The sequence below is a fragment of the Choloepus didactylus genome, chromosome 1, assembly GCF_015220235.1.
Source record: "Choloepus didactylus isolate mChoDid1 chromosome 1, mChoDid1.pri, whole genome shotgun sequence".
Classification (NCBI taxonomy): Eukaryota; Metazoa; Chordata; class Mammalia; order Pilosa; family Megalonychidae; genus Choloepus; species Choloepus didactylus.
In genome coordinates, this window is record NC_051307.1 from 33,765,375 (window position 1) to 33,782,155 (window position 16,781).

Genomic DNA, 16,781 nt, shown 5'->3' on the forward strand with positions numbered 1-16,781 from the left:
GTTCATTCTGTTAAAAGTGAGAAGATTTGTAAAAAATTAGTAAGAAATATGAAACATTCAATTAAGGACTAATTCTGTGGTTACATGTTTTCTATTTTCACCCACATTTTCCATGAATCATTTAACTTAAAATGTAATATATTATTTCAGAACCCACCCAACTGTCCTGTTTCTCAGAAATAGGAAGGAAAAGTAATTTTATTACCAATAAAAAAGGCTTCATAGCAGTTAAATAGGCTTTAATAAAAAATTATTTACAAAATATTAACTTCACCAAAATGTGTTCCATCTTTCCCTGATATACAAGAGAGGAATTGCAACATACAATCCACGCCTTTTTAGGATAAAACATCTAAAATCAAAATGATTCTCTGTATTTAAAGGGACAGAACTTTTAGTATATGAATTGTCAAACAATTCATTGTGTCAGTTTTTAACTGTTGAATTGGAAATGGTTCCTGTTCTGGTTTAATATATCAAAGGGAAAAAAAACTTTTCACAAGTCTTTATGAAAATGTTTAGTTGTTCTTTTCATTAGTCAAGGAAGTTCAATAAGTCAGCTTATCTCCTGACCTTCAAACTATAGCCACTTTCCATTATTAAGTTAGCACCAAATTAATAAGCAAAGTACCTTTCTGTGAACTGTGTTTAAATGTAATAAAGCTAAATTTTGACCACCCTTTTCAAATCAATTAAACCATTATTTATCATAAGACCTTTTTGAAATAAAAATTTATATGAACATCTTAGCATGTTTATTTAATTTATTAAGCAATTTATTAAGTCCAAGCATTGCAATTTTTAGACAATAATATCCTTACAGTAGTGAAATAAGGAATGATTGTGAATTTAAAAAAAAGATCAATGACCTTATTTATAGTTAAGATCTAAACTCAGCTTCATTAAATTGATAGCCTGGTTCTTTTCAACAGATGGGCATCATTTATATCATTGTGTTCCTGAGAATAAGATATTATTCAGATATTATAAAGTCTCTAGTTAGGTAATTAGTATCAGGGATGGAACTGTTTCAATCCCTTTTCCGCTCTAAGAATTAAGATTTTGCTAAATGGATAAAGTGGTCAAGATATGTCAGAAATGAGATGGGGGAACATACAGGGGAAAATGAGTTTATATATATATATATATAATAATTACTCATATCCACATTAATCCCTCTGAAATAAATTACATTTCTAAATTACATTTCTAATAGGGTAAAGATTCCTTTCCCTCTGACCCCCCACTGATAAAAGTACTTTCCTCACAAAAGAAATAAAACAGCAGGTGGAAATAGTCTGTTTTCATTTTATTACCTTGAGGTAAACAGCTTACTTGGAAGCTGAACTTAATGTATTATTGAATTCATTTATATTGTTAATTTTTATATATGGTGTTAGTGTAATTCTTCAGATATAACTATATCTACTATTTTCCTTTTATTATTTGAGTCAATAGATTATATTGCCTTATTATGGTCACACAAATTAAAAAGATTTAAAAAATGTACCCCAAAGCAACACTAAGTGAAAACCTCCAAAACAACAATAAAGTTGTGTTTCTTTTTCCCTAAATCAAGTTTGATGGAAGCAATGCAGCTCTTGAGAGTTACCTAGGATAACCCTCCTGAACCCATGGTGCCTGGACTATGAGCAATCATTCTATTTTTCACTTTTCTATATTATCTGGAGCTTTATTACAATGATATCTAAATGCTACAAATAAATCAAATCTCTTGTGTAAGAACTGAATCTCTAAATGTAGACTTATTAGCATTTTAGATTTTTTTACCCAGCAGGAAATTACTTAATCAATTTATTTTAATTCCTTGGCCTGTAGGATCTCTCTCAGTATCTTTAAAATGGTATTAGACAGGAGCTGAAAATGTTACTTTTAAACAAAAATTCCATTTCCTGCTAACTTTATAATATTTTATACTTATCAACAATTGTCTATGTGAAATGACAGTATCAAAACTCTTACATGTGCTTAACTTTTTATTTCCACTATGTCATTTTAGGAGGTCATGTGATAGGTCTCTCCAATACTATAGAACATACCTTTTTCCATTTTATTTAAAGGTGTCTATGTTTGTGTGGTTTCATGTCATTTGTGAGATATTAATTTAATGAACACATCCTTCACATAGAAAAATAAATGCAATAAATTTTCTATACTAAAGAATATGATTTTTTTATCATTTTATCATTTTTTATCATTTTTACTGTACTACCACAAACACCACCAAAATTTTAAAAGATGAAAATCATTCAGAAAATCTGCTTTTTGAGTTTGGAGATTTCATTTTGTTTTTTATGGGTATAAATTCTGCCAAACAATGTCAAATCATATGGACTAAATTGACTATAATTTCATATGATGTAATGTTATTCTTTATTTTAAATAGCCATAATGCTCCCTTCTACCGTTTTTAGTTTAAACATCACTATTTTGTAATAATGAAACTTCACAAATTATATGTTACTGTTTAAAATATAAAGAAAGAAATAGTATAAATAGTTGATTGCAATACACTCTAACTATGTTGCAAATATTTACATGAATTTATGTGGAATGGAGCATATGATCTTGCTGTTGATTTCCCATTACCCTAAGATTAATAGACTAAAGTCTCTGTAAACTACTATATCTACCTAGGGAATATGGTAGTTCTTTGTATAATGCACTGACTAGTACCTAACAAAAAAATCTAATCAAGTAGAGCTATAGATGCTAACGGAACCTACGTGCTTTCAATTGTCTATGTTATTTGCTGACCTGTAGATAACTTTCCGCTTGCTGTTTTCAAATAAATAATAAAGTCTACTAATAACAATGGCTTTTCATTAACTAAATGCTCTGTTTCATCAACTCAACTGCATGTCTCTCCCCTTAATGGTGACTCAAACTGCTTAGGTAAGTTTGAACTATCATGAAATATTTATTTGATTGCATTTGCAAATTATATACCCATGTGAAGAATTGTGAAATAGCTTTGGGCATTTATACAAAGCTTCCTTTTCAGCTTTTACATTTTTTCCCATCCTCCCATTTGATGGTCCTTTGTCCAGATGCTTTTTCCCTCTTTGCACCTATCCCTGGCTTCCTAAGGACCTCAATGGTGGCATTCTAACTGCAACTGTTTTCACAGCAACCAGTCTGCTATATAAGTCTATATCTCATCCAACCCCCCGACAACATCCTCTGGTTATTATTCAAAACTTATCTGTCCTATATCACATTACTTCAGGGTTTCTTGAAGGGCTACCAAAAAAAATTAAAGCTAATTATCACTGTTACCATTGAGTATATTGGTTTTGCACATTATCTTTCATATTACAACTGTTTGCCTTCATTCTCAAATTTTATCTAACAAGTGGACGTATTTCAAAATAACAATAGCATATAGATTGATAATTAAAAGAAAATTTTCTGTGCAATTGCTCTATAGTTTTAATTCCTAAAAAGCCACCACTTTTATTTATATTTGTACTTCTTGAGTCCCTATTTGTATGACTGCTACTACCTACTACTACCCCTCCTCTACTATCCAACATGCAACATTTCTGCTTATATGTTGTCAAGGCTAACATGTAGATTTTGTTCTCTAGCCATACCTAAGTTGTCAAATCAGGAGTCAATTGATACAATCTATAATTGATAGAACAAGAAATGGAGACTTAGAAATGTTGTTAACAGATGATTTGGTAGAAAAATTGAGAAGAGTGACATAAAGACATAGGAGAAGAAAAAGAGGGGAAGAGTGAGGTAAGTAAGCCAAATACAATATGGATAATTCAATAAATGATATATTGGTACATAAAAAAATATGGTATAAGCATATTCTTTAAAGGTATGAATGTAAATGGTATCCTCAGAGACCCTAACAATCACTTGTGCTCAGTTCACAATCTTGAACCGAAGCTCTAATAGTTTGTATTTTAAATGGAATACTTACAAATATATTCCTCCAAAACATAACTAATAGTGACCCACACATCACAATTTAGCATACAAATGGTGCATATCCCACAGACCACCTCTCTGCTTTTTTCCTGGCTGGTGCCTTCTAGATTTTAACATCCAAATTTTATAGAATGTAAAATTTTCCCAACACAACATTGTAATGAAGAGTCTGATTCTATTTTTTTGAGGTTTGACTGCTATAGCTTTTCAGTCTCAACCCTCCTTTTTCCCCTTGTGCCCCACATCTGGACAAGCTGAGAGGAAGCTCTGGGTGCTTCCTTCTTTGGCACCAGCAGGGATTCCAACCAAGCAAACCATCACCTGCTTGTGGGAACCCTCACCTCAGCCCCACCCCAAACCGCAACAATAACCAGGGCCAGTCTCCTTCCCTTGTTCTCTCCAGAAACAATTGAGAGGGCATCAGACCTGCATATAGATGTTTTGAGAAGCATGCTGTATTAGTTAGGGTTCTCTAGGGAAAACAGAATCAATGAGAGATATTTGTAAATATAAGATTTATAAAAGTGTTTCATGCAACTGTGAGTATGCATGAGTCCAAATTCCATAGGGTAGGCAGCAAACTGGCAACTCCAATGAAGATGTTCAATGAACTCCTCAGGAAACGAACTGGCAACTTCAATGAACATGTTCGATGAACTCCTCAGGCAACGAACTGGCAACTTCGACGAACTCCTCAGGAAACGTTTCACTGGTCAGCCAAAGAAGCAAAGGGTCTCTATCTGGCTTGCCTAAAAGTCTTCAACCGATTGGATTAAATCCAGCTGACTGCATTCTTTCATTGTGGAAGACAATCCCTTCGTTGACATCATCAGTCACAACTGCAGCCAATTGACTGATAATTTAACAAACCAGCCTTCTGGTTTATTAAGCAGCCACACACGTCCTTCCAGTAACGGTTAGGCCAGTGCTTGCTTGACCAGACATCTGGGTATCATCACCTGGCTAAGTTGACACATGAACCTAACCATCACACATGCCAAGTATCAACAGAGGGCAAGTGTCTGGCATGTGCTGGAGCTGAGGGAGGCATCAGTGCTAATGGACCATACAAGTTGACTGTGATTGATTGTCCTTGAGTGTGATAGTGATATGATGAGAAGCTACTCTTTTAAAAAGAGCTTCTTGTCTCCATCCAAATAAAGTTATGAAATCTAATTAACAGAAAAGAAGGCAATATTTCATCTTGCAATTTTTTCATCCCACCTCATTGCCCACCTCCCCAAAAGAGAAATGAAAAGTCAGGGAAATCTATAGGATCATCTCCCAAAAATGTAAAGCAACCTCCTCCCCCAAAAACCAATCAGGAATATCAGTTCCTCTGAGTTTGATAGTTCCTTTTTATCACAGTTCATCCACATCATTACACCACCCCATCCTTCTACCACAAGAAACAATACCTTCAATTCTTCTCTCCCACTTGCTTCTAATTTTGTTCAAGCTTGAAGTTTCTACTTCATTTGGTGAGAAAAATTCACTATAAGAAGTTACCCAGTTGATTGTGTATTTTTGTTAGTATTTTAATCAAATCTATTTAATTTCAGACATTATTTTCCATGTTATATAATAAATGTTTATGGTTTGACATGAAAACTGTTCATGATCTGGCATGCAAATAAAATTTTAAAATATTAATTATTCAAGAACAGGAATGATGCTTTAAGCATTTCACAGAACATGAACAATTGTTTATATACATATATATATATATTTTAAGTTATGTTTCAGGAGCTTTGCTAAGATTTGGGGGTTGATGAATAATATATTAAAGATTTTACCATTTAAAACAATGGAACTAGGAATACTTAGTACTTTCACCCAAATATCTGATTTTTTCAGGAAAAGATTGTTTCTCTTAAGGGGAAGAAGCTATACTTTTTAGAAAACACATCTCAAATCCTAAAATATTAGTCTATGTTTATATGCTATCTTTTTTGTTTTAAATAAGGAACTTACCAGTTGTAGCTGCATGCATAAGTACTCAATTGCTTTCAGTTCCTAATACCATTGCTTTAGAATACATTACAGGATTTAGACAAGAATAAACATCTCTTAATTACATTATGAACACTATTGGTAAAATTGAATTGATGGGATGGAAGCAAGCTACAAATCTTAACAATTGTGTGTTTTCCATTCAGGGATTTAAATATAGGGATCTAAATTATAAGATTAAAACAAACAAGTTATCATTACTTCCATCTGATCATTAGAAAAATGATAGTGAAATAAATATGCTGCCATATCAAGCTAATTTTCTGAATAATTCAGAAACAGAAAATAAACAAGCTTATAAGATTATTTAAATACTAAAAATACAGAGAAATACATTTTCCAAAATATTTAAATAAAAAGTGTAATGAAATATTGGGGAAAGTGGATAATGAGTTATGCTGTAGCAAAGTAATGATAATGGAAAAAAAATGAGTTATCTTGAGAAGTTTTGAAGCAGTCTCTTTCCTCGGTCTTTGTGACACTATACTCTGTGGTTTTTCTCCTATCTTTTTGGATATTTTTAATGAGTCTCCCTTAAGGTTCCTTCTGCTTATTCCCTGACTGTGTTCTCATTGGTTCTTTTCCTTCTCACTTTATGCATCCTGTTTGGTTACTTCTTCCACTGTGAGGTCCTCCATTGCCTTATAAATTCTGATTAGTCCAAATATGTTATCTCCAGCCCAATACCACTCCTGAATATCAGAGCCACGTATCCAGATCTGGATGAACATCTCCATGTAAATATCCAATATGTCCACCAACTAGTTGATGTTCTCTACAAGCCTTCTCCTGTATTCCCGAGCTTAGTAAATGTACCACCATCCACCATGATGCCCAAACAAGAGAGAATTTCACCTATATCTCACTGAAACTCACACATATACCAAATCACCAAATTTTGCTGACACAGTATCCATAATTTTGCTTAAATCCATCCAATTCTCTCTCCACTCTTCCTACCCTTGGTGAGGTTGCTGTCGTCTTCCTCTATGCTATGGCTATATATCTGACATAAATGTCTTATTCCTTGCCCACCTTAAAAATACTGTTCATACTGCACTGAAAATATTTCTAAAATATAAATCTATAATGTCAATCCTGTGATGATCAAGTCATTGATTAAAATTTTTCAGAGTTTTTTTTCCTCTAGGTAAAGCCCTAATTCCTTAAAAACCTTTCCTAAATATCTTATGTTCTGGTCAGCCATTCTGAACATTAAGTGTCTAATGTATGTCAATGTTCATTTGCAGACAAACTTCTGCACAAGCTTTTGCAAGTTGAACTACTACCCCAGCACCTCTACCTCTTTTTCCATGATTATTTTTACTAATTCTTTACATCTGTGCTTGGATATCCTTTCTTCAGGGACCCTTCCATGGCATCTAAAGATTAGGCTACATGTTCTTTCTATGTACTTCATAACACTTCCAATTACCCCTTTATTGTCCCTTACCACATTGAACTGTAATGGACTGATATTAGCATGTGTATCTTCTATTAGGCTATGAACTTCACTGCAGAGACACGGTCTGCATTGCATTCCCAGTGTCTAGCTCAGGTATTAACATACAAGAAGCACTCTACCTATATTTCCTAAATATATTCATGAAGACTAGGAGAAGAGAATATCACTGAGAGAAATAGGGACACTGGCAATGGAAGGTGCTATGGAGATTTAGTGTGATTATTTCAGCCTAGGGATATATTGAGATTGAAGCAATACTGGAATTCTCAAGGGAAAAGTTTGGTGGAGTTTTGACAATATAGAATTGACCTTTGGACTGCTGCATAGGTGTTTAGCCCCATGGATGTTGATAATAATAGAAGTGGTGAAAGTAAACTAGGTTCTGAATAAAAAGGAAAAATGATGACACCAATCTTTGGAAGAAGCAAAGAGCTTCTTAGCACACAATGATTAATTTTATAATTTTGTGTAGAAATTAACATTTCGTTTGGCTTTCTGTTGTTAATATTGTAGTGGTTAGTGGGTAATTTGTTTTGTTGCCTAGCGTCATAAATCAGCTGCCACAAATGATTATTGTTTATTATTCTGAGAAAAAGTAAAAGCTCATATTAAAGTAAAAAAGGACTTTCTGATTAATGTAAAATTTAACATCTATATTAATATAAATGAATATTTAATTGGTATATTCAATGCACAAAGGAAGACTTGTAAGAATCTAGAAAATTGTATGAGATAATGCCCTTTAAGGAATTCTTGTTAAAACTGATGTAAATTTGGTCACAAGAGATGGGGGAAATTATTAAATGTGAGGAAAATATTTTCTAATAGCCAAAAAATCATGTTTTTACATGGTGCAGTATTTAATGGGAAGATGTTTAGAAGAGCATTGTTTTCTCAATTTTAGTTTCACACTGTGCTTTCAGAAAATGGGCAAAAATGGAGTGAAGATATTTATATTTCTCTAAAGAACTCCACTTTCCCAAATGGATTTATATTGATTTTGTGAATGCATCTCCCCCACAAAATAATATGTTTCTTTCAGTTAGACCTGGCAGTCACCACTTACTGTTAATTGCAACATAGCAATGCTGTAGGAAATCAAAACAAACATTTCCAGTCAAAGATGGAAAACACATTTTTAAAAAGTATCCCACATTGATTTAAAGGAAGAAAAATCCTTAAGATTTAAAAAATGCCATTATCATTTTCTCTTCATTTTAAGAGACGCTTTGAAATTTTCTAGCATAGTGGCTTGGGATATAGTTTGTAATAAACCATGTTATAGGGATAATATACTTTGAGCTATTCAGAAAACTTCAGGCACATCAAGAATCCCCTGTATTAATAACATACATAATGTCTTGATATTGTGGTTTAAAGTAGAGATTTATGCAGATATTTCGTATTTAAGGCTACTGGCAGCCCTAAATATAGTTTATCACAGTTCATTATGGAATGATATTTTAGAGCTGGAAAGGGCCTTGAACATCACTCTGATCCAGCACTCTTACGTAATGTGGAAGAAAACTAAAGTAACGAGGATATACGTGTAACTTTTATACAATATGCAATGCAATGCATACCATTCTCAGAAAGTTTGCCACATGGAGAGGAGAGGAGATGCCAGTTCCTGCCAAGCCGCATTTTTTTAGTGTGGCTATTAAAAGAAAATCCTTATTTCATCTCTAAGTACTTTTCTATTCTAGGCACTATTATAGGTTGGGGATAGAGCAGTGAACCTCACAGACAATAGAGAATATCCCTTCTTTCATTAATTTTGCCTCCTAGTGGGAAGAAAGCAAATCCAAAAATAAATAAATAAATAAATCACATGTAATCAGAAAACTGTCAAAAGAGCTAAGTGCTCTATAGAGAACTGAAACAGAGGGATGTATTAAAGTGGGACTCTGTGGGTAATATAAATTCGGGATCGTCTGGGAAGACCTCTCACATAAACAATATTAAACTAAGACTTGAAAGGCAAGAAGGAGCCAGCCATGAGAAGATCAGGAGGGAGCACTTTCCAAGAAAATGAAATGAAACAGCTAAGCTGGGGGTGAGCTTGGCCCCTTCAGGGAATAGAAAGGGGTTCAAGTAGCTGAAGTAAGGAGACCAGGGGCTGGGGGAAGCAGAAATCATATGAGATGAAGTGATAGATGTGGGCAGGGGATGGTTCATACAAGGCTTGGGCATGAGAAAGTTATTTTACCTTAAATGATGGGAAACCATTAAAGAATCTTAACTTGGAGAGGAGAACAGGGTAAAAGAAAGGATAATCTGATTTGAGTTTTTGACCATTTTTCACAATTTCTTTAGTGAAAAGAATAGACAGGCAGAGGGCAAAAGTAAAAAAAGAGACTAGTTAGGTGGCTATTGGGATAATCATAGCAAGAAAAAAATCTTGATTTGCGCAAGATAGTAGCAGTGGAGTTGGGGAGAAGTGTGTGGATTCAGGATATTCTTTAGAAATAGATTCGATTGAATTTGCTTTTCTAAATGGCAGAGGAAGAGTGAGAAAAAGAGATTTTCGATTTGGAAATCTGATGGATGATGGTGTCACCTACTAAAAGGGGAAAAGCTAAGGAGTTGCTATCTAGCAAACGGAAAGAAAAACATTAATAGCATATTAGGTCTGTATATAAAGTTCCCTTAGAAAATCTAGGCAGCTTTTGGCCAGTGTAAATCTTGATGAAGTTTTTAACTGCACGATAAACTTGTTTAAAGGTCTTATCAAGGTTGCTATATACTGATAGGTAAGAAATGCTTTGGTTTTGTCTATAGCTTTTCTCAAGAATTATTTTCTGCAGGAACCCTTGAAAAATATTTCAAATCTTGGGGCACCCTTATATAAATATTAATTCAATAGCTCACAGTATTTTAATATAATCAGTAGTGGCTATAATCATCCAATAATAACTGAATGTGTTGACTTTGGCCAATTTGTCCTTCTATTTTTGTATGGTTTGTCCTTCCTCAGAAAATATCAATTCTGATCCAATTCAGAATTTAAGTAAAGGAAACATCAGTTTGTCCTCTTTTTTCCGTCTCGTATTTACCATTTTTACTTCATTCAAGTAGGCATAAAAATCTTATCATGAATTTCAACTATACAGGAGGCTAATGAGCTATGGTATGCAGCACAAGGCTAGACTCCCCCTACCCCAGTTTAAAACTAAACGACTTTAAAGTTAACCTCATTGAATGAAAAAGTTAGTTGAGTTTATCTTATGTTCCTTGAAATTAAAATCTTTCTTTTCTTTTTCATAATTTTTAAAACCTCATAAGGGTGACATAACAAACAACTGGATGAAATACAATGGAATTATTTAAAAGTAGGATCAACAGGTGTAATATAAAAAAAAGGGTTTTAAATAGATTTTAAACAACTTTACTTCAAACACAGAAAAAAATACGAACTTGCAAAATGTTTAATAATAAAGCGACTAAACCCTTAAGCCGAAATAGTACAAACAGAAATACAGCATAATAACTACTTTTATAGAAGACTTTGAAAAAACATTTTTAACTAAATATGTTCACATTCAGATATAGGAACTATCAAAATTTTACAAATGTGTTCTATTATTGATTTTTTTAGTAGGCCTTTATAACCATAAAGGTACTGTGTTTGAAACTAAAACTAAGGAATGAAATTTATGTCTTTAATGTGAAACCCATCCTTTTTATTTTTTTTTTTACTGCCAAATTACTCTTTATGAGTAAAACTTGAGAGAAGCACACACACACAGATTTCTTTTACAAGTGAAATGAGATGATTTGTGTCCCTGTTCATGATGCTTATAAAAAGTGTAAGCTTGCTCATGCATGTAACAAGTTGGACTCTATAGCAAAACATTCATTGTTGTTCAACAAATGGCAGGATAACCATTCTTTGCAAAAATCTAGGACTGCCTTAAGTGTAAATAAGTAAATCTCATATTGAATATATAATCAGATTACAGTCCTTTCTCTTCCCTCAAAGTCAAGTTCTCAGTAATTAAGAGAGTCAGAGAAAGGGTTCATCTCTCATCATAACTTGTAGTAAAGAGTGTACAGTACTACTCAATGTTCTGCAGTTCTTTCAGGTGGTTTTCAATGACTTGAAAACTTGCTCACTCTCAAGTCCAACAGCAGTGGAAATACCTGATGATTTTCATTTGCAACATGATTTTCACAAAGATTAAGACTGTTTTTAAATCCAAGAATCTTGTCTCTTGTGGTTAAAACATTTTCTCTAGGATCTTGCAGAAACTGATTCATGTGATGAAAAGTGTTTACTAAATAGACTGCTCTCTATAGTAATTTTTCATCTTTAAACACTCAACAAAATCTGGCCTACTCTTTTTGTGAAAGTCCTCCCATAAATTACGTTTCAGCTCAAACACTCTACTGAGAGCTTTACCTCTGCTAAGCCACCAAATTTCTGTAGTATCAGGACATTTATGTGCTCTTTCTTAGTCAAGGTTTCCACAGTTTTTAAAGCGCTTTTAAGTGATAATCCAGTAATTAAGAAAAATCAATAAAGTTAGCCATTTGAAAAAAGTTAATTTTGTAGCATCATCCAGAACTTACTTTATCTCTAAGAATTTTAACAACAGCACCTTTCTGTGAAGAAAGGAGGGAGTTATGACAGTGTTGGAATTTTCATTTCTTTACTATACAGGGAAATCTCTCATGAAGGAAACATGGATCCTCGAAGACAGGCCATTTGTTTCCAGATAAAAGGTAAGATTGAATATATCTTAGCCTTTGCTAATATTAGGCAACTCTTTGCAAAAGAAAAGTTTTCTTGAATTTCATCATCATATTAGAAATTTTACAAATGATACAGCATGACAATTATTGGTGAAATCCTTTGACTCATCAACGTGGATAAAGAACCTATTTTTTTTTTTTCAGCTTGTTACATGAAACCTCTTTGGCCTTATGTGACTTGACATATCGTACCAATTTAGCTTGGAATCTTCTCAATTTCTTGTACTGCATCTTTGCTAGCATTATTCCCTATGATTTTACACCATGTCATTTGTAAATTCTTACCAATGATGTGACTTTTCTTCTTGGAGCAATAAGCTCTGCTGCTAAATAAAACTTTTTTACTAAATGAGACTTTTTTAAAGAAACGAATGCTTTATTCTCTTTGTATTGAACTTCCAAGACCTATTTAGAGTAATCAGCACCTTAACTTGTCAATGACTGGGATTTGTAGTGAAGTGTCTTCAATGTTGCTGAAGTCATTGTTACATTTGTCAGATTTTTGCCACAAATGAAGCACAATGGAATAGGAAAATTTGAATTACCAGTCCATTAAAAAAAAAAAAAACCTTTGTTAAGTGGCTTTCATCATAAAAAAGGACCTGTTTTGTGTTCCTCATTGTACTAGGGTAGTGAAACAATCCATCTAAGATTGTGTGTAAGCTTTGCCCTTGAATCTTCCTCTCCTATCTCTTAACTTATCTTTAAACATCATTACATTGGACTATCAGACGTATTTGTACAGTATAAAAGCTAGTAAAATATAAAATAGAAAGGTGTAATAAATTAGTAAATAAGAAAATTGCAAAATACATACAAATTTCACAACACAAATAATTCTAACTTGCATGATCCATGTTTTGCAGTATATATTATAACACCAAAGTGGAAGGGGGACAGCTCAGCCATGAAGCAGAAAAAAAAAAAAAAAATCCTTCTTTGTAATGAAAATGTCCTTCCAATTTTCTGTTACGCTGTAAAGGTTGTTCATTCCTTTTAGTCAGTTAGTACAATATAACAGTAGCTTGTGTGGATTAATTCTTGAGGGACAGACTGATGCCAGCAGCTTATCGACCTCACTTCTATGTGATTCAGCTCTCACCAGTTATCAGTGGCATCCCCTAACTTGTGTCAAAGACTGAGAAGGGCCATTGTGTGCACTGCCATACAGGACTGAAATACCACTAAAGAAATTGCTTGTGGGCTGCTTGGTCATTGCCTATCACTGTGAGCACTCACATCATACAACATGCATAACTCAAAAAAAGCAAGTTCTAAATCTCACTTTCTTCTGTAACCCTAAGATTCCATGGAACCCTGGTTAAGAAACAATGCTCTAAATTGCTTATTGTAAATAAACCTATATACATCTGAAATTTCTGGAGCTGTTGGATGCAGTTGTACTGAGGAATGAAAGTGAGTCACACCATCTAGTATTGAAGCTGAGACTCCACAACTAAGTGACTTCCCTAAATGGCTTCTGTGGGGACTCAAGGCCCCGGATACCCGTCCCCAATGGGGAATGAAGTCCCACAGCACATAGCAGCCTGTGTGACCAGAACAGAAGTTGAAGGCAATCAGACCTCCTCACGGAAGAAAATACATACAGATGGTATTGTAAACCAAGCATTAAAACTCCCCTCCCCTGATCACTGTTGATAACAAACCTCCAGACCCCTGTGTCAGGAGACTCTACTGAAACTGTTCTCATACCCTATGGAACATCTTTGTCCTAAACCCTTATAAACTGCCCTTTGCACTCCCCTCCCTTGCAGAGCACTAACTTGCATTTTCTGGCTGGCCACCACTGGGAAGAATCTTCTCCTGTTCCTAAGTCCTAATAAACCTAAGTCTGACTCCCTGCCTGGTGTGTTCTTTGGTCTTAGGGCTGCACTAACCCAGGTCCTTCAAGAGCTTAGTTGGAACAGCTTCTAAGTCATGCAGATAGTGGTCATCAGTCACCCCCAAATCAAAATGTATCCCAGCTTGGAAACAAGTATTTAGGAAGCTATCTATAATGATGTGAGGCATTGCAGGTATCAGTGTGGCATCTTTTACTGCTTCTTTCTAATATCTTTTGTTAATCATCATTAAAGGTTGGCGTTGAGAAAAATTTGTATTTTGTGTGAGTCAGATTGACAGTTTGGCCATTTGTGATAATGCACGGGGAAATAAAACATTTATTTTGGTCATGTTAAGTTTGAAGTGCCTATTGAACATTCATATAAAAAATTGGCAAATGAGTATGCGAGCACGGAGTTCCAGTGAGAGATCAGAGCTGAATATATGTATTTGGAAGTCGTTAGCATGGGATTGGATGAAATAGCATATGGTGAGGTCCAAGAATTGGGCCTGCAGTATTACAATATTTTAAAGATGCAGTGGAGAGGAACAATAAAAGTAGACTTAGACGACATGACCAGTGAGAAAGAAAGTCAGCTAACATCGTCACAAAAGCCAAAAGAAAAGAATGCTCATAAAAGGAGAAAGTGGCCAATTTCAACTAATGCTGCTACAGCATCAAGGAAGAGAAAGAGAAATATATGCTATACTGAGAATCACAGTTGACCCTAATATCAGCAATCTTAGTAGCATATTGAAGTCACACCACTGTCATTAATGTGTGAAGATGCTATATGGTAAGGAAGTGGAAAACACGATTTTGCTAAACTCTTTCAAGAACTTTTGCTATAAAGGTAAACAGAGATAGGAGATGATGGCTAAAAGGGGACTTCAGGTCAAGGAGTTTATTTAAGATACAGGATAGCAAGGGATGTTTATATACTGATGGAAATGAAACAAAACAGAGTGAGAAACCAATACAGATGATTGCAGTTCAAAGTACTTGAAAGGCCACAGAGGAATGAGATCCACGACAGAGCCAGGATAACTTCATGAAAATAATAGGAGGGAAGGTAAAAAAATATGGAGGCTTGTTTTGTGATGAGAATACAAGGGAGCTCCTGTCATCTTCTATTTATCAATAAAGATTCAGACAAGGTCATTAGCTAAGAGAAGGACCAGGGAGGGGATGCAGGAGGTGTGAGAAGAGGTGTGAAATTTTTATTTTGTAGGATAAGATAGATAAGAGAATTACTAAAAAAATGTGGCATGCACATTTTATATTTCTTAGACATGTCAGCATAGTGATGTGTTTTCTCCAACAATAGTCAGCTGTGTGGTTTCAGGTAGGATGCACTTTGCCTTGGAAGGTGAATTATTAGCCAAAATTTAGACATGTTCTTAATCTTAATGAGCATTCAAATCCTGTGACTGTGAACCCATTGTAAATAGGATCTCTTGAAGTTGTTTTTTGAGTTAAGGTGTGGCCCAACTGGAAGAAGTTGGGTCTTAATCCAAATCACTAGAGGTGTTATAAAAAGGAAGAAACTGGAAATCAGAGAAAGCTACAAGATGGAGCTGGAAGTCAATGGAATGAGAAGAGAAAAGTGAGGACATTGCCATGTGGCACAAGGTGGTAATACAAGCAAAGGAACCCCAAGGATTGCCAATCAGCCAATCCTTGGTAGAATGCTACCAAACCTGGAAGAAAGCAAGGCAAAACCCACGAGGCAATAAATTCCTGTTGTTGACTCCAACCCATTGTGTGCTATTTGTCATAGCAGCCTGGAAAACTAAGACATAAGGAAAGAGAGGCTATGGGATTAACAATATTGGAAAGCTATAGACCACAAAATCTACCTAAAGTGTAATCTGAAGAAATGAGAGGAATGATTGATAATGCAAAAGTGTTTGGTTCACAGGATTGGAGGTCTTCAGAGATCAAGAATTGCTAGAGCAGGAGTATTGAAGTACTAAGAGGAAGGAAAGACTTTGGCAATAGTAATGGACACCAAGAATGACTAGTTCCATTCCAGATCCTGATGTCTATGGTGTTTAAAAGAAAAAAAAATTGCTTCCTCTTAAGAGCATTTTAGGTTAGACAGGAAAGCAAAGGGGACTTACAGATAAGGCATTGAGGTGATCTTGCCAATGTTGAACCAAGAACACCAAAGGGCACAAGCAGAGGCAAATAATTTCTAAAAAGAGGTGAAATACTAACAATATGAAACAGGCAAAAGTAAAAAATAAAATAAGGGGAAGAGGGAAAAACAAAGTTTTATGGAGATAAAGATCACAGAAGAGGTTTGGGAACAGTTTCTTATAATTGGTAGCAATTGGACAAGTCCCTTGAGCAAAGACAGGATTTTGACAAGCAGTGAGGATTTTTGACAAGCAGTGAGACTATCACACATGGAAGAAAACATGAGCAAGTTACCCCTGTACTCTTTGTAGCTGTGGCATCCCTGGGGACCAGAGAGAACCTAAGACCTAAATAAAACTTTTCTCATCCACAAATCCCCCTTAAAGTTTATTATCCTCATTTAATCTGTCAACATCAAGCAAGAAAGCAATGACATCTTAAGTCACTTTCAAAGAAGCACATTTTGAAAGTATTTACATGTATCAAAAGTAGCTTTGCAAATATTTTATAAAATCTTCCCCTATTTCCATGATTTGTCCCATGACTAATACTACTTCCATAACAATTCCCATCCCTTTCAAAGAAGATGGGCCATTA